The sequence below is a fragment of the Dromiciops gliroides genome, chromosome 2, assembly GCF_019393635.1.
Source record: "Dromiciops gliroides isolate mDroGli1 chromosome 2, mDroGli1.pri, whole genome shotgun sequence".
Classification (NCBI taxonomy): Eukaryota; Metazoa; Chordata; class Mammalia; order Microbiotheria; family Microbiotheriidae; genus Dromiciops; species Dromiciops gliroides.
The window spans coordinates 77,845,796-77,865,700 of record NC_057862.1 but is presented as its reverse complement, the minus strand read 5'-3'; positions in this window follow the sequence as shown (position 1 = coordinate 77,865,700).

Below are 19,905 nucleotides of genomic sequence, written 5' to 3'. Positions count from 1 at the left end.
TGTTGAATGCCTTGATAATGACTAAATTATCTTTGTAGCCCATCCAAATAATTACACAATACCTTTTTTTTTGTTTGTTTGCTTTGGCTATTGAAACACTTCCTCAGCTAAGAAAGTGTTTTCCTAAAAGGTTATTGTGACACTCTACCACTGTTTGAAGGATGGGGCAAGTCCCCAGGAGACTGGGTAGTTCCTCCTGCTTTCTACACTCTTTCCTCTAGCCCATGCCACAAGGAGATTTAATGTTATTTGTTTGCATAGCATAGCAGGCACAGAGGTTTAGCTTTGGAAAACTAAGAATGCCCCTACCCTACTCAGGTCCCCCTTGGAAAATGTTCAGGACAAATGTTTGTGTGTTTTAAAATATTTTTAAAAATTCTTAGTAGTAAAGAAGTCATTTGGTGAACAGAAATAGACTAAATCAAATACAATCAAACAGAACAAGGGAGAACACAAAATAATAAAATGAACCTATTCCCCGAGAGAGTATATAACTATCCTCTTTGATAACTAGATTTTGGCCCTTTTTTTCTCAGCCTATTTGCAATCAAAATCCCAGTGTTCAGACATCAAGCAGACTTTTTTTTTTTTGCTACTCACTGTTTAACTCAGGAATATGATACCTAGAATCCACTTGATCTTCTTTCTTGTTTCTCAGAGGCCAGTGTCTCTGATTCTTCTGAAAATTTCTTCTGAAACAACTTCCCTTTGGAATAGGCTGTTCCAGAACTTTTCTTCTGGAACAAATAAAGACAAACCCTACTTTCTGTGGTATTCCTCTGTCTTCAGTAGAGGCAAATAGTTTCATTAGGTCTGTCTTCACTGGTTCCTTTTAACACCCTATTTCTTGAGTGACTCAGCAAGTGGACTTTTTAAAGGGGCCAAACTTTAAATTACAACACAGCTTGATTTCTTTGTTTCTTTGTTTCTTTCTTTTTTGTTTTTGGTGAGGCAATTGGTGTTAAGTGACTTGCCCAGGGTCACACAGCTAGTAAGTGTTAAGTGTTTGAGGCCGAATTTGAATTCAGGTCCTTTTGACACCAGGGCCGATGCTCTAACTACTGTGCCACCTAGCTGCCCCACAGCTTGATTTCTTAAACCTATATTTTTATATAGTTATAATATGAGATGCACAACTCTAAATTCAATTCAATTAATTTCTTTACAATTTAATTATTTCATCCTTAAGTTATTTTTTCCATTTATATATTTTTTTCCAGGAGATGGTGGACAAATTCTTGGGGAAAAAAGACTTCTGTATTGAAAATGTTTATCAAATAACCAATTTTTATGCTATGCCTTCATACCAAATATATTTATCAACTTTGCTGCATTGAAAAGTCAATCTTGGACAATTATTGCCAATATGAGATTGTTTCTGCATACCAGTAAAACCCTGTTTTCTTTCCAGGTGGTTCAGAAAAGAACATTCACTTCTTGGCAGGGAACAGAGGAGATTCTGTTTGCATATTCAGCCAATCAACTTTTTAGATTCCAGTTTTGGTAGACAAACACTTGATGTGCATTAACTTGCATCTTGTGGTATTGAGTTTGTACATTCTTAACACATGTCAAGTTGAGCCAGAAAGTATATCACATGTTTATTATCCAATAAGAAGGTATTTTCTGTAAATCTACTATACAACATAAAAATATCAATGATATATACAATATATACATATCAACAAATATTTATTAAGTATCTACTATGTACAAGGGTGCAGATGGCACAGATCCTGTCCTAAAAGAATTGAAACTAGGTGGCACAGTAGATAAAGCACTGGTCTGGGATTCAGGAGGACCTGAGTTCAAATCCAGATTCAGAAATTTGACACTTACTAGCTGTGTGACCCTGGGCAAGTCACTTAACCCTCATTGTCCCACCAAAAAAAAAAGATACTGGAGTGGCTTAAAAAGAAAAGAATTGAAGTCAGCACCATAGGTAGATAAATAATGGCAATGTAAGAAAGATGGTGATAACTATAATGGGAAACTCTATACTATGAGAAACTTTAGGAGTAAGAGAATACTTTTAGTTGAGGAAGTCAAAAAGGTCTTTGTAGAGTGGCAGAGTTGGATCTTAAAAGAATGATTGTAGATAAAATGGAGTGATGGAAGTCCATTTCAGGTACAGAGAATGATCTGAACAAAGCCACTGCATTAAGAGAAACGGCAAAGTGAAAACTTGAGAAAATCATCCATTTTGGCTGAAATGCAGAGCATGTGAAAGGGAGGAGCAATTGCTAAGTCTGGAAAGTTAGATTGTGGACTGATCGTAAAAGGTCTTAAATGTCAGGAAAATTAGTCTAGATTTCTAGGCTCTTTAGAGGATACAAAGAGGTATGAGATGTGGTTTGTGCTATCAAAGATCTTTCAGTATAAGTGAAGGGATAAGGTTATATGTGTGTTTTGTTTTTTTCTTTAAAAAATCAACCCCTCAGGTATATGATTTCATCAGTGGAGGGAATTCACAGTGTGGAAAATTCCCTCTATTGATGCAGATTGACAACTTGTCTATAACTTAAAATGTTTTTGTTTGTTTGTTTGTTTTGTTTTTGCAGGGCAATGAGGGTTAGGTGACTTGCCCGGGGTCACACAGCTGGTAGATGTCAAGTGTCTGATGTCAGATTTGAACTCAGATCCACCTGAATCCAGGGCTGGTGCTTTATCCACTTCGCCACCTAGCTACCCCTGTAACTTAAAATCTTAAGAAGCTTCCTTGGGACACTAGGAGGGCAAGTGACTTGTTCATGGCCACACAATAATCATGTCATAAGTAGAACTTGAACCCAAATATTCTGGACTCTCTGATGACTTTCATCTGGTAGCCCATGCCAACTCTCTAAATGTATTATAAATATCAAATAAGAAATATAGTGAACTCTATAAGAATTCAAGATGTGGGTAAATACATTTGAAATAATTTTATTTTATCATCATCATGAGTGAGCTGGTTACATCTGATATAACCTTTAAGATCTTAAGATAGAAAAAATATGTTACATTAGGAAATGAACATCTAATGCATAATTTTGTAGGCAATTTTAATCTCATATGAGAGTGTGGGCAAAAAGTATGTGATTCATAAGGTTGTGTGCAATGATCTTCATGTAGCCAAAGATTTCATTGTTTTTTCCAGGTCAATAGACTGGTCACAATCACCAGGAAACCACAAAAACATATTATAACAGCAATAAAACATTTGGGGGATAAGCCCAAAACAGTATGATCCATGGTACTTCCTCCCTAGTGTCTGAGCTCATGGGATCATGATTCTGGGACCATTAGGGACCTTAAAAGTCAACTCCCCCATTTTACAGATGGAAAACTGGGGCCTCAGGAGGACAAGTGACTGTTCCAAACTCACACAGGGAATAAATGGCCTGGTCAGAATCTGAACTCAGGTTCACTGTATTTTTACTGCTCCTCAATGCTCAAAACATTTCACAGCTCTAATCATGCTGGAAAATACTGTGAAAAGATAATTTCTCTTCAGTAGGACTTAGAGGAGGCAATGTGACATAAGAGACAGAAAGATGACCTTATAATCAAGAAGATGTGGGTTCAAGTCTTGCCTCTGAAACAGACTGGCTATGTGACTTTGGGATAACTCTCCAGTGCTCCTATCTAAGATTATTAAAAGCCACCTAGGTTATCAGAGGTAGTATCTTCTCCCAGAAGTTCCCTATGCCACTGAAATCATGGCTCTAGTCATATTAGTCTCCATAGATATTTTCAAAATATTGCATTGTTAAAATATACTCCCCCAAAATATAGAAAGCTCTTCCACTCTCACCCACAATGCCTGAGATTACCTAAGTAGGTAAAGTCATGTTTTCATATTAAGGAGAACAGATAGTTCTGTTTCTTTTCTTTTTTTTGAAGAATAATAAATATTTTTATTTAAAGTTTTGAATTCCATACTTTCCCCTCCTTCCCAATTCCCCCTCCCGCTCCCTGATGTGGTAAGCAATCTGATATACATGTGCAATTATGTAAAACATTACTATATTAGTCCTTTTGTATAAGAAAACTGGAATAAAATAAAAATGAAAGAAAGTGGAAAAATATCATGCTGCAGTCTGTATTAAATCACTATCAGTCCTTTCTTTGGAGATAGAGAGTATGCTTCAGCATTAGTCCTTTGGGGTTGTCTTGGATCATTGTATTGCTAAGAATAGCTAGGTCATTCACAGTTTTTCATCAAACAATATTGCTGTCTCTGTGCACAATGTTCTCCTGGTTCTGCTCACTTCACTATACATCAGTTCATACAAGCCTTCCAGGTCTTTCTGAAATAATGTTGTTTGTCATTTCTTGTAGCATATTAATATTCCATCACCATTATATTCCACAGCATGTTTAACTATTCCTCAGTTGATGAGTGTTCCTTTTATTTCCATTTCTTAGCCACCACAAAAAGAGCTTCTATAAATATTTTTGTACAAATAAGTCTTTTTTCTCTTCTTGGGGATGTTTTTGGGATATAAACCCAGAAGTTGTACATAGTTCTGTTTCTTAGAGCTGAGAGGGCAGGGGTGACCACAAGGGGGGTAATTTGAGCACCACATTCTAGGAAAAACATTGATAATCTGGAGAATATCCAGAAGAAGGAATCCAGAATGGTAAAAGGCCAAATGAGGATCTGGTAGGGGTACTAGTGATATTTAACCTGGAGAATAGAACACTCTCTTGGAGCAGTTGGTGCAGTGCATAGTGTGCTGGACCTAGAGTCAGAAAGACTCATCTTTGTGAATTCTAATCCAGCCTCAGACACAACTAGTTGTGTGACCCTGGGCAAGTCACTTAACACTGTTTGTCTTCGTTTCCTCATATGTAAAATGAGCTGGAGAAGGAAATGGCAAACCATTTCAGTATCTTTGCCCAGAAAATCCCAAATGGTGTCAGGAAGAGTCAGACACAATTGAAACGATTGAACAACAACAACAGAACAGTTTGGGGACAGGATAGTCATCTGTCTTCAAGTATGTGAAAGGTTGACATTTGGAACAAGGGTTTGGCCCCAGAAGTCAGAGCTAGGAGCAGAAGGTAGAATTTGTAAAGTGACAACTTAAGGTTTTATGTGAGGAAAAACTTCCTAACAAGTAGAACTGTCTATAAGTATAATGGGCTGCCTCAGGAAGTAGTTACCCCTTCCTCATTTGAAGTCTTCAAGCAGAGGCTGGGTAACTATTCATTGGGTATTTTGTAGTGAGGTTTCTTTTGGGGGTATAGGTTGGACTAGATGATTTCTTGGCTTCCTTCCTAATCTAAAGCCAGGGATTCTGCACTGGGAGCCATGGGACTGTAACCAATCCAGTTGCAGAGGTCAGTCAGTTCTTTATGTCAACCTGCCAATGAGAACTGAGAGTGGGTCAGGGGGACCCCTTCTGTTTTACAACAGGAGGGCCATGAAAGTAACAGGAACCATATGAGAGGGTTCAAGATAGACTATGTAGTGTAACACTGTTTATTTGGTTTTTTTCACACTGTTTATTTGTATAGATCTCAAGAAAGCACTTTCACATTATATTGCCTGACCTTTGCAACTAGCCTGTAAGGCAGATATTATAATTTTCATTTTAGAGGCAGCAAGAGGGAACAGTAGAAGAATACTGTACTTGGATTAAGAAAACCTTAGTTAAATCCTAACTCAGATACTTAGTAGCTGTGTGACCCTGGGCAAAGAACTCTTTCTGCCTCAGTTTCCTCATCTGTAGAATGGGGCTGATAATAAGATCTATCTTTCAGGGTTCTTGTAAAGTGCTTTTCAAGCTTTAAAATTCTATACAAGAAGAGCAGGCATTGAATTGTCACAGGAGGAGTGACATGCATGAAGTACAGGTACTGCACTACCTTGAGAAAGGTAGAGATAACAGAGATAACAGCAAGAGCTGAGGTTGGATTCTTTTGGTTTCATTTCCCCACCACCTCCACCCCCCACATAGCACCAGATGGCCCAGCTATGTAATAAAGGTGGCTAGATATTTTCATCCCAGTCATCTCATTCTATGCTTGACTTCTACTCCCCCCCCTCCTATATGCCTGATGCCATGGGTGTCTCAATCCCATGCATCTGATTAAACCTGACTTAGTTTCCCCTCAACATATTGCACTGGCTGTCTGCAGAGCCATGAAGTTTGGCAACATTCATTTCCCTTACTTCTCTATTCTTTTATGGTAACCCCATAATTATCTAAGATGTCATGACGGATACAGTGTTGGATTTGGCCTTGACATCTGTTACCAGTTATATTAGATTATTTAATTTCTCATAATGGCATGAGGGGGGTGGCTAGGTGGCACAGTGGATAAAGCACCAGCCCTGGATTCAGGATTACCTGAGTTCAAATCTGACCTCAGACACTTGACACTTACTAGCTGTGTGACCCTGGGCAAGTCACTTAACCCCCATTGCCCTGTAAAAAAAATAATGGCATGAGGATAATTAGGCACATGATGGCAAAAAGTGATGAAACCTTTTCTTAATTAATCACAATTGTCTTAGCCCCATATTAAAGAAGGGTATAATCGGCATAACTTATGGACTCTTTTGCAAGTAACTTAAGGAGACATCAACTTTTGTTAGAAGTTATTATAACTGAAATTAATCTGACAACTTTTATATTACATCTTTTCAATTTATTTTCCACAGGGTCTGCAGTAATATTGAGGTTTTTTTTTAAGTTTCAATTTTTGTTTTTATTGTATCTGTTTCATGTATAACAACTGGACAATACATAAATGTAAAATCTCTAAAAGACTCTGAATTTCCTTAGACATGTATTTTTGAGAAATCTCATTGTTTGATTTGGTTATTGGAAAAGCTATTTAAAATTGTGTTAAGATCAATTTTGTAGGAAAACTTCCAGCAGCATGGAGAACCAGGCAATCCCCAGTGTCCCCCAGGAACCTGATTCCAAATTCCATCCACACCTGAGAGACTTCTCTACAACCACACATGAGACCATGCCCAGAATTCAGAGCCAGAATCCAGAGCTATACCAAGATTAATCCCAAGATAAGACTTTCAAAGACTTAAATGGACATTTTCCTGTTTTCCTTTTCCTATTGTATATAATATTTGTAATATCTACCTCTTAAAGGGGGCTGCCCCCTTTAGTTTTTTGTCAATGCCTTGCTGAAATTCTTTTCTCTTTTTATTTCCCCTTACATGGTTAATCATCATAGAACCCTTTATAATTATTTGTAATTTTAATCACTGCTTCATTTAAGGCAACCCTCCATGTTTCTTAATGAAGCACAGAGGGGTCTGTGAGAAAATAATGGGGTTCTATGAGACCCAGAGAGCCCGGCCAGACCTTTCTTAAGGCCAGCCCAGAGTCAGGAGAATTTCAAAGGAAATGTAGTTGGACTTTGGACTGTGAATACAGACAATAGAAGTTACCTCACTGAAAACCACACCTACCTGAAGACTTTTTTCTCCTCACAGAGGGTTATTGTACTCTGACATCAGCACATACTGCTCATGGACCACCCTCAAGTCCATTAAACCAATAGATTTGAATGATGCTAGCCAATTAGCTTTGATCAGTGTGGAAGGGCTGCCTCTCCTCTGGACCCACAGGAAGCTTCCACTCACACACGTCTCATGTGCACTCTCTTGGCCTGGAACGCTCAAGGAGACTGGACGCAGATGATTCTCTCCCCTCTATCCTAAATAGGCCTTCTTATCTTTCTGAGCAATGTGCTCTCTCTCTCTTTACTAATATTTAATATGCTTTAATAAATGTTTAATTCCCCACCCCACATGCTATACAAATAGTAGCCCTACATACTATTTTACATGAAGAAATGAGTTCAGAGAAGTTGAGGTCCTTACTTGAGCTCACAGAGTGAATAAGGACAGAGTTGGAACTAGAACCTGAGTCCTCAGCCTTCAAAACCCAAGAGCCTTAGGAATAGCAGGACTCCTAGTCTAGCTCCTACAGGTACTAACCTAGGAAGCAGCACCTGTGGTGATTCATTCTTGCTGAGACCACTGGGGCCTTTGTCATTGTCATTGTCAAATGAAGAAAAGGAATTGCCATCTGCTTTGCCATGGCACCCTAAGGACCACAGGAACTTTTCCTATGACTTACAGTAAGAAATCCTGGCTTCACCTATGGAAAGTTGCCCCTTCTCCCAGTTTGACCTCTCCCTCAAGCTACACATACACACACATGTATATATGAGCATGTGTGTATGTATATGTACCTACACATATCCTAGGAGTACGGGGTGGGGGGGGTGGAGGAAAGGATGAACCATTTGGAAAGGAAAACAATGCCTTCCCTTACCAGACTGTTGCTGAGAATATGAGTTTTCCTGTGGCTTGCCCAATCAAGTCAGCAGAGAGTTCCCAGAGGAATGGGAATGATTCCCTGGCTCCATAGGGACTGTATTGCTACAGAAACATCTTTAAACAACTGGCTTTGATAGTCTAAGGCAGGACTTCCTAAACTTTTTCCACTAAGGACCCCTTTTTGCCTGAGAAATTTTTACACGACCCCAGGTATAGAGATATATAAAATAGCTAGACATAACCTTTTACTGTTACCAAATTTTTCATGACCCCTATATTCAGTTACGAGACCCCATATGGGATTTAAGAAGCTTTGCTCTAAGAAGACAATTGAATGGACCTTGGACTCTAAAGTCCTAGTTGTCAAAGCAAGGTCTCTCACAGAGAGCTATCCAGGGTACTGGATATTTTCTCTTTGAAACTTGTTCTCTGTGCCTCAGCTACTTACTGCCTTTGCCTGCTTTGAATCAAGTCCTCCTAATTTCATTTACTTTGAATATCAGACAGTTGTCCTGAATCTATGTCCTTCCTGGTTTTTACTAATTCATAAATCAGATGCCTGTCTGAACCCATGTTCAGTTTGACCTTTACTGTCCACCTATGGGAGACATCTGCCCTGTCAGGTGTCAAGTCTGGCTTTAGCTACTTACTGATAGCTCTTGCTTCTGTTCTAGACCAGTAGTTCAATTTTCCTGTTAGGTTCCTAACAAGTAGAAATGGTCAGTGACTATTATTAAGATAACATATATGATTTAGGACCGGAAGGGACTTTAGAGATCATCTAGTCCATACATATATACATACGTACGTACATACATACACACATACCTTTTTACAGATAAAGAAACTGTGATGAAATAATGGGATTTAGCAGATACTCAAAGACCCACCTGGAGATTAATCTAGACTGATTGAATCAAGTGAGAGTGATTGACTGCTGATTAGCCTACTTCAAGTTAACTGGATTGTAATCACACCTGGCTAGCCCTTAAAAAGGTATTGTTCTCAGAAGCTAGACTGTGAACTCAACTTGAGAACACCTTCAAAACCAATGGATTTGAATGACACCAACCAATCAGCTTGAAGCAGTGTGTAAGGACTGCCTCAGTTCCAGACCTATAAAAAGCTTCCACAATCAGCTTGCTGGAGAGTTCCTGATTGAATCAGGCTCGGGAGGACTTGAGGAAGAACCCAACCAGGCTGGAACTCTAGGCTAGATAGGCCTTTTCTTAACTTTCTGAACTCCATGTTAATACCTGTATGCTTTAATAAATGTTTAATGCCCAAAGACTGGTGCTAAAGCTTCTAATTTAAGGCAATAACACAACATAGATTTTAAACATCACAAAACCAAAGCCCACCAAACTGAAATGATTTTCCTAAACTTAAAATCCAGTTTTTCTGACTCCAAATCCAGCATTCTTCCCATGGTACCAGATTGCCTCCTCAATGAAGACAGAAGACAGTTTAAAACCTGTGCTTGGCCAGGAACTAATGTGAAGATAATAGGATCTTCTAAGGCCAGGAATTAGAGAGTACTCCAGCAAAAGACAGGAAAGGTGAGGGACAGGGGACAGTGCATGACTAGGAAAATGACCAGATCACCATTTTCCACCATAGACCTAAGGGGGTTCCCAAGAAACCAAAGAGATAGTTACAGAGTAAGTGGATGCTGGCCTGGCAGCTCTAGGAGAAATGCTTTAGGCAGCAAATGAGAATGGGAGTGAGGGAAAGAAAGGTGGGAAGATGTCACTGTTTACCTGACTGTGATACATGGAACCCAACAGACTCTGAAGAATTGAAAAAAGGAATATCACATAGAGGGAAATGGAGAGTTATAACCATGATAGGTATGAGTAGACTTCAATATACAACAATAAGGGACATCATCAAAGAAATGTATAGATAGAAAGAGAAGATGGACTGGTTAGGTGCAAGGGGTGATAGGTAGATAGCCTAAGTACTATAGTGGTATCCTCATAATATAAGAAGTCAAGAAATGCCTGTAGCAAGTTGGATAGATTCCCCCAAAATAAACTTCAGGGAGAACATGGACAAGAGTTGAATGCATCAATATATTGTAATTAGCAAGATCACATATCCACTTAAGAATAACATGGGAAACTTTTTCCATTTGGTAAGTAAACTAGCATCTATTAAGCACCAACTATGTTCCAGGTACTTTATTAACTGTTGAGAATGAATGTCAATGTCAACAGTGGTCTGAAGGCTGAAAGAGAATTAGCATTCCACTGATTTTTTTCACATTAATGTTCAGTGATATAGATATAAGTATTTTCTCATGTGTACTTTGTAAATAAATGTACAAATAAATTTGGACATGTATTTTATTAACACACAAAAGAAAATAGCAGGCATTTTTCCTAGTCAGGTCTTAAAGATTCTTTGTATTGCTACAATGACCCTTATCATCCTTTTTTATTGGGGGGGGGTAGGGCAGTGAGGGTTAAGTGACTTGCCCAGGGTCACACAAGTAGTCAAGTGTCTGAGGCCAGATTTGAACTCAGGTCTTCCTCAATCCAGGGTCAGTGATTTATCCACTGCACCACCTAGCTGCCCAACGCTTATCATCTTGGCCACCTTTTGCTTGAATACTAAAGTGAGGGCTACTAAAAGCAGTGTTCATACATAATTCAACTAAATTGATTGAAGTGACATCTTCATTCCTCTTCCATATTAACTTTTGACTCTCTGGAATTCCCCTCCATGTCTCATTAGTCTTCTCACCTTGAAAGATCCCTCAGTTTCTTCAACCTTCTCCTCTAACTATTGAATTACTCCTGGGACCTCTATTTTGAGGAAGTACACAAGGCAACCTTGCTCCCTTCTTCATTGCTCTTTTGGCTCTGCTCCTGACTCCCCATACTTCTTTCCCCTTACCCCACCCCCAATTTCCATTTCCCTTTTATGTTTTTATGCCCAAATGGAATGTAAACTCTTTGAGCTCAGGGTTGTGTCTTTTTGTTTGTTTTTGTATCCCCAGGACCTAAAACCTGTGTTTGGCATATAGTAAGTACTTAATAAATATTTGTTAATTTGACTAGAATGGAATTCAACTTAACAAGCATTTCTTAAGCATCTAGTATATGTAAGACATTGTGCTATTCAATAGATGCACAGAGTTATACAACAAAAATGAAAAGCTGCCCTTAGCCTCAAACTTATATAGACTACCAAAAGGGCAGAACATATACAATAGACAGGGCACTTCTACAACTGCATATAAAAATTATAAGGATTACATAGAAATCTTTGGTTTGGTTGGATAGATGTTTCAGAATTCTTTTTAATGCTTGAGGTCAAATATTTGGAGGAGTGGGGCAGAGGGGTGGGGAACACTAGAAAATTGGTGTCTCAGAGCCTCCCATTCAGAACTTGATGCTTATCCATATCCAGTGACCACTTGGGAGACAATCATTTCTTCTGGTCTTTGATTTACCCTTCACTTTATAAAGTGACAATCTCTGTCATCCACAATGGTAGTCAGCTACTGTGCTGGCTAGAGAGAAGGGGACATAGACAAGAGATGCTGCAGAGGTAGAAAGAACAAAATTTGGCAGCTGATTGTATATGATGAGTAGAAATGAGAGGTCAAGAGGCACACCAGAGTTGAAACCTGGATGATTGGAAGGATGATGTTATCCTTGATAGTAGCAGAGAAACTCAGAAGAGGAGAAAATAATAAAATGCTATATGTGGTACAGTTCACAATCTCTCAACGTCTGCTCATCTTCCACTACTCATTCTTTCCCACTCAAACATGAAAAGAAGATGGGAAAAGTTTTATTATCCATTGCTCCATAGTGCAGAGCCCTCTAGGTAAGGGGCACCTATAGCAGCTAAGGAGAATGAGTATAGCGACACTGTTATGAATGGTGGGAAATTTTACTCATGCAACTGCCTAGGTTCCAGTTAGGTTATAACTTCTATGAAGTGTCAGTATCATCTTAGCCAAATGGAAGCCAGAGATAGGTGGATTCAGAGATAGGAAATGTGAAGAAGTTAGTGATGATGCCTTGGAGAGCTCATGATAAAATGTGACCCATTTTCCCATCCTCTGATTGACTGATCAGGGGTTTATGAAGCCTCTGAGATCCTTGATCCTTACTTTTATAACCACTACATTACAGAGGAGCAGAACAGTACTGTGTGGTGACAGGGAGGTTGTGACTGTGGGATTAAGAAAAGATTCATGGAGGAGATAACATCTGAAGTTGGCTTTAAAGCATGGGTATGAGTTGAACAGGTAAAGAGAGGGAAGGAGGGTCAATAGTGTTAAACAAAAGCACAGAGGTGGCAGAGCACAATATGAGCTTATAGGTAGAGGATGGTCCAGATTGGTTGGAGCACTAAGTGCTATGAAAAATAATATTAGATAAGCCTGGAAAGGTAGGGTGGTAGCAGATCATGGAAAGCATTCAAAGCCAAGCAGATGAGTATGAACTTTAGGTGATGGGAGTAACCGAAGATTTTTGAGTAGCAGAGTAACAGGCTGATATATGCATAGGAAAGATTATTTTGGAAGGGGTCTGAAGGATGGATTAGAAGAGGAAGGGAGTAGAAGCAAGAAGGCCTACAAGAAGGCTACAATAAGGTGGGTAATCATGAGCACCAACACTAGGGAGGTGGCAGTGGAAATGGAATGGAAGGGATGAAGACCAAAGAGGCTGCAGAAATGGACTCCACTGATGGTTAGATGAAGGAACAAAGGAATGGATGACCGGGACTACTCCTTTAACTATTCCCTTGCTCCTATTGTTCTAGATACCTTCTGCTATGTATAAGATTGTGATTAATGTTTTTCATTAACTTGACTTTGAGAATATCATATAGACATAGCCAAAGATCATCACTAAAGGCCAAGGGATAAATTCACTAGGATTTTGCTATTTAAAAAAATAAAACAAACAAAAAATAAACCCTAAACCTTGAACCTGTTGCTGGATGAAATGATATGCTTGATCTACTCACCACAAGCATCAAGCACAGCTGTTTGAACAACATAGGAAACTGGCGAACAGTAAAAAAAGAAATCACTCATTCTACCCAACCACCCCAAACCTACTGCTGTGCATTTGGTGATGGCAAAGTTCCCAGACATGAAGCTTGGTACAAATAGTTTATACATGATTATTTGATATAAAAAAACATAAAACTGCAGGAAGTCAACGTTTTAGCTCCCAGAGTCTGTTATGTTTGTTTCTAACACAAACAGAAATGTTTTGTTCTTATAGTGAATAACGGCTTAACGGTTTTTAAAAATTATGTTCTGTGTATTAATGGGAAGTATTCCAATTCTTCATTGACACCTGGGACTGTGTGAGCCACTTCTGTGTTCTCTCTAAGCTCTTTCCTTCACCCCACATTAGGGAATTTATAGATGATTATAAGTTCCTTGAGCGATCACAAGATTTAGATCTGGGAGAGACCTTAGAGTTCACATAGTTTAATTCCCCTCTTTGTAGATGAGGAAAGGGAGAGCCAGGCATGGTAAAGAATGATGCATTCCTACCTATCAGGGAAGCTGAAGCTGGTACATCTCTTGACCTCAAGACTTCTGAGCTCTAGTGGGTTAAGCCTATTGAACATGTCTGCACTAAGTTTGGCATTAATACAATGAACCTCTGGGAATGGGGGTTTTCTAATAAGGGGAAACTGGGCCAGGCTGGGAAATGAAGCACATTAAAGTTCCCATGCTGATAATAATGGTACCAAGCCTGGGGGGAGCCCACCAACCTGGGTGAGATAGGGAGACTTAATCTAGAAAGAAAGAAAGAAAGAAAGAAAGAAAGAAAGAAAGAAAGAAAGAAAGAAAGAAAGAAAGAAAGAAAGAAAGAAAGAAAGAAAGAAAGAAAGGAAGGAAGGAAGGAAGGAAGGAAGGAAGGAAGGAAGGAAGGAAGGAAGGAAGGAAGGAAGGAAGGAAGGAAGGAAGAAAGGAAGGAAGGAAGGAAGAAAGAAAGAAAGAAAGAAAGGAAGGAAGGAAGGAAGGAAGGAAGGAAGGAAGGAAGGAAGGAAGGAAGGAAGGAAGGAAGGAAGGAAGAAAGAAAGAAAAAGAAAGAAAGAAAAAGGAAGGAAGGAAGGAAGGAAGGAAGGAAGGAAGGAAGGAAGGAAGGAAGGAAGATAGCAGGTTGAGGTAATTTGTCTAAGGTCATACAGGTAACAAGTGAAGTGAGAAAGTGACCATCCTGGCTCTTAAGCCTAGGTTTTCTGTTCTTTCTCCCATGAGACTTGATTCTCTAAAGCCAATCATATCTCTTCCATAGAAATCAAGGGCCAAGGCAGGAATCAGTCACCAGGATCCACTAATCAAATATGTATTGAGTATATACTATGTGCCTTTGATAGATATTGGTTGGGGGAAAGGGAAGCTACAAGATAACAACTGGAGCTTGGGTATCAAAGAGGATGCTATATTTATAATCATATAGACCTATTGGCTTCATCTAGACATCTAAGGTTTAAATTCTAACTTTGTCACTCTCTAAGACTTGAGGTTGCATAGAGGATGCTCACCTGTCTTTCATCATCTAGGAGTTCTTAATTTCAATGCAAAAAAAATTCCATCCCTATGCCTGCCCACATGTGTTAATAATAAAAGATAAGAGGGGAGTTAGGTGGCTCAGTGGATAAAGCACTGGCCATGGATTCAGGAGGACCTCAGTTCAAATCCGGCTTCAGACACTTGACATGTACTAGCTGTGTGACCTTGGGCAAGTCACTTAACCCTCATTGCCCTGCCCCCAAAACAAAACAAAAATAAAAGATAAGAGGTGGATAGTTTTACTTTTATCCTTGCAATCCATAAAGTAGTGAGAGATCCAGAGCAAGGTCCCCAGAACATTGTATAGAAAGATATGGGTGGGGGCAGCTAAGTGGCGCAATAGATAAGGCACCGGCCTTGGATTCAGGAGGACCTGAGTTCAAATCCAGCCTCAGACACTTAACACTAGCTGTGTGACCCTGGGCAAGTCACTTAACCCTCATTGCCCTGCAAAAGAAGAGAGAGAGAGAGAGAGAGAGAGAGAGAGAGAGAGAGAGAGAGAGAGAGAGAGAGAGAGAGAGAAGAAAGAAAAAAGAAAGAAAGAAATGGGCACATGTCTTACACAGGATGAAATTGCATGAAAGGACTGCAATCTCCATTAGTTGGGGGATTAGCCACACCAATGAGATAACAGCTACATTGTAGCTAAGTATACCCATAAGTCATGGAAGCTATTATGGCCACTAGACAGACAGATGACTCTCATATCTATGTATGTCATCTTAAGCTTCCATCTCTTGTTGACAACTGCCTGATGGTCATCTTCACTTGAATGTCTCATTTAATTAAATATAGTCAGAGAGCAATTTGCATGTTTTCTCCTCCCTTCTTCAAAACTTCCTGGTTTTCATAAAAGAGCACTATCAGTCTTTCAGTTCAGAATCTTGGAGGCATTTTTGGTTCTCATTCCTTAAACTTCCTTCCATAGTCAATGAATTGCCAAGTCTTGCCCATTTTGCCTTTCTAGCATCTTTTGTGTTCCTTTATCTTACTTAAATGGCCACCACCATAGCCCACACCCTTTGAACTGATCAGTTTCTTGTCTTTCTCTTCTCTGATCCATCCCCATAAATAAGTTTTCCTAGGGTATAGATTTGACTATATCATTTCCCAGTTCAACTGCCTTCAATGGCTCACTATTGCCTCTGGGATAGTTTAAACTGCTCAATACAGTATTTGAGGCCGTTCAAAACCTGACACTAATCTGCCTTTTCTTCCTGATCATGATGCTATGTTCCAATTTCCATCTTGACCCAGCACTTCAAAGACCCCTCTTAGGACTTCTGATAGGTGAGCATTCACTATATCATGCCTAAGTTCTTTTGGGGGGGCAGGAAATGAGGGTTAAGTGACTTGCCCAGGGTCACACAGCTAGTAAGTGTCAAGTGTCTGAGGTCGGATTTGAACTCAGGTCCTCCTGAATCCAGGGCCTGTACTTTATCCACTGCACCATCTAGCTTCCCCAAAGATTACTTTAATGTATAAATAAAAACATAAGATTATCAAGGAAACAAATTATATTAAAATAGTTATCAGATTTTTTTTTAAGTTCATGAATCCCATGTTAAGAATCCCTGACCTGTAGCTAGCCCAGACTCAGAAACATCACTCTACTGCCTGTCTACCTTAGTGCCAAACCATCAATCACATACTCTTTGCCCCCTCCCCACACTCCCTTTCCAAAACTGGCTCTTGAAACTATAATCAAATAAATACTAGCCAAACACTCCTCCCTAATCACCATTCCCAATATATTCTATCTCCTCCAATTAGAATGTAAGCTGCTTAAAGGCAAGAACTGTCTTATTTGCTTGATTTTGTATCCCCAACACTTAGTATAGGTCTTGGCACATAGTAAGCACTTAATAAATGCTCATTCATCCATTCAATTATGAGATCCATGCCCCATACAAAACACACTATTGGACTATTCTCCAAATTCAGCATTCCCTCTTCAACTCTACTTCTCAGAGTCCTAATCACCTTCTCTATAAAGTTATAAAGTCTTACCTGGTCCACTCCAATTTTCAATGTTCTCTCCTTTTTCAAATTCACAACTTTCTCTCTCTCTCTCTCTCTCTCTCTCTCTCTCTCTCTTTCTCTCTGTCTCTGTCTCTCTCTGTCTTTCTCTCTGTCTCTGTCTCTCTCTCTGTCTCTCTCTGTCTCTGTCTCTGTCTCTCTCTTGGAGTGCCACCAAAAACCTTAGACATAGAGGAAGAGGAGATGGATGGTGCTGGGTGATGGTCAAAAGTACACTTTCCAGTGTTTCCTAAGCTACAAAGGGATTTTAGAGTTGACCTGAGAGCATTCTACTCAGAGTATCACTCACCACCTTTGGAGAATTGGTTGTGGGTGGGAGATGAAGAAGCCATGCTACTGAGAGGTAAAGAGACAAAAAGGAGGGAAGGGGAAGTGGACTCCAGCATGAATAGAAGATACAAGTGTAAGGCCATTGAAGCTTGACAGGAAGTTGTGAGTAACTGTGGGAAATCCTAAACCAGGGTGGTGAAGCTGATGCAACCTCAACCTATGTCCTAGGTGAATCCTGATCTGTTTATCCAGTTCAGGCTGAATATAGAGACTAGTGACCTTTCTTCTTTACCTCTTACCAGAGAGGGTCATATGTATGTTGTTATTTCTTCACTTATTTTTAAATCACTTCCCTATGGCCTTGTGTTAAATGTTTATTTTGTTTCTGGAACTACTAAATGTATAAATTTTTGATCTGCAGAAATTCAGAATTGTGTTATGTCTTAGTTAAGTTTTACAGCGATAGAGTAGAAGAAGGAGGGGGAGAGAGTTTTCTTCATTCTAGAGGAACTGAATGTTTGATTCAGATTTAACCTGGGGGCTTGGAGATAATTAAGAACAGTCAGGCAATTGTAATTGTTTTGCAAATTTTCTTCTTTCACAACATGACTAATATGGAAATAGGTTTTACATGATTCCACATATATAACCTATATCAAATTGCTTATCATTTTAGGGTGGGGGGAGAAGAGGAAGGGAGGAAGAAAATTTGGAACTCAAAATTATATTAAAAGTGAATGTAAAGGGGGGCAGCTAGGTGGTGCAGTGGATAGAGCACCGGCCCTGGAGTCAGGAGTACCTGAGTTCAAATCTGGCCTCAGACACTTAACACTTACTAGCTGTGTGACCCTGGGCAAGTCACTTAACTCCAATTGTCTTACTAAAAAAAAAAATTTTTTTTAAATGAATGTAAAGGGGGCAGCTAGGTGGCACAGTGGATAAAACACCAACCCTGGATTCAGGGGGACCTGAGTTCAAATCCAGCCTCAGACACTTGACACTTACTAGTTGTGTGACCCTGGACAAGTAACTTAACCCTCATTGCCCCGCCCCCCCAATGAATGTAAAGAATTATCTTTACATGTAATTGGAAAAAATAAAATACTATTAAAAGAAAGAGGGAAAAGAACAGTTGAGCAAAGTGGGGGATTTGTATTAACTGTTAGAGGCCTGGTAAAAAAAAATCTGAATTCAAATACTTCTAGATGGAAAGAGAATAAAGTACATATATTTTCACTTTCCATTTTATTGGCAGCATCAGGCTGAGAAATGTAGATTATACCCCCAAAGAGGAGGGAGTAGTGAGTCACTTTGAAATGCAAAACCCCTCTCTCAGTGGAATGTAATAATCTATAGAAGCTCTGCCCATGAAATGGAAGGGGAGTGAGTTTGATCAGCATAATCAATAAGTGTTCTTGTTTAGGGGATGATTGACAGCTCAGCTTGCCTACTTCCCAATGCCAGTCCTTTCTTTATCTGTGAACATCTTGTATCCCTCCAGTATGATGCAAAGCCCTTGAGGGTAAGAACTGTCTCACTTTGGTATTTGTAGTACAGTGTTTGGGATGAAGCAGGCATATTTAATAAATGCTTGATCATGAATTTATGCCAGGGATATCCTTGATAAAATTATATGAAGAGAACAGGCAGGCTTTTGAAGATGATCCTCTATAAGGAATCACATCTTTATATTCATACAAATTGTCTGAAAGATAAAAAGAATACAAGATTGTGTTGGACTTATATTTTTGTTGATTGTAAGCACCAGGGGACTCCAAAGAGCAGAATTGAGCCTTAAGGACTCTCCTTCATCAAGGAATCTCCTACATAATTAATTCTCTTTGGACAACTAAGTGGTACAGTGAATAGACTTTGAATTTGGGGGTCAAGAAGACCTTAGTTCAAATACAGCCCCCAACACTTACTAGCTGTGTGACCCTGCATAAGGCATATAATCTCAGACTGCCTCAGTTTCCTCATCTGTGAAATGGGCACAACAATAATGGGCACCTACTTCACAGGTTTATTGTGAGGACAAAATGAGAGAATACATATATATATAAAACTTACAACCCTTAAAATGCTGTATAAATGCTGGATACTATTAAGATCACACAATAGATAAATGTTCAATGATCTAACACTCAATAAATTTTAGAAATTATGTCAATTTGCACTAACTCAATAGTTTTAAAAACAAAAACAGAAAGCCCTTAGTTCAGTATGTGTTTCAAAAAAAAAAATTTTAATGAATAATTGGGATCACTGAAGATTTACTTTAAATAAATACATTCTGTTCTAGTTTTTTCTTTGTTCATGGTTTAGTTCAGGTCTCTGTCACACATGCAGAAGCTGGGCTGGAACAATGGGAACTGGCCTCTCTTACAGTGTGGTTGAGGTAAACTTCTTCCTTCCAGATTGACTGGTCTATGCTGGAATCTTGTTAGAAGGTTGGCCCCAGGGTCCATGCTGTGAGAACACTTTGTATAAAAGGCTCTTGATCATAGCAGTAACTAGACTTCCTTGGGAGGGTTTCAAAATGGATCCACTTCATGCAAAATCACATCTTAGTATCTCCTTTTCTCTGAGGGTTGAAAGGAGAATAAACCAGGGTCATTGCTTTTGGAGGAGTCTGAGAACTTTAAAAAAATATTTTGATGATTGTCTCAATATAATTGCTTCTGTTTGTCATCCAATTGAATCTCATTCATTCATTCATCTATTTGTT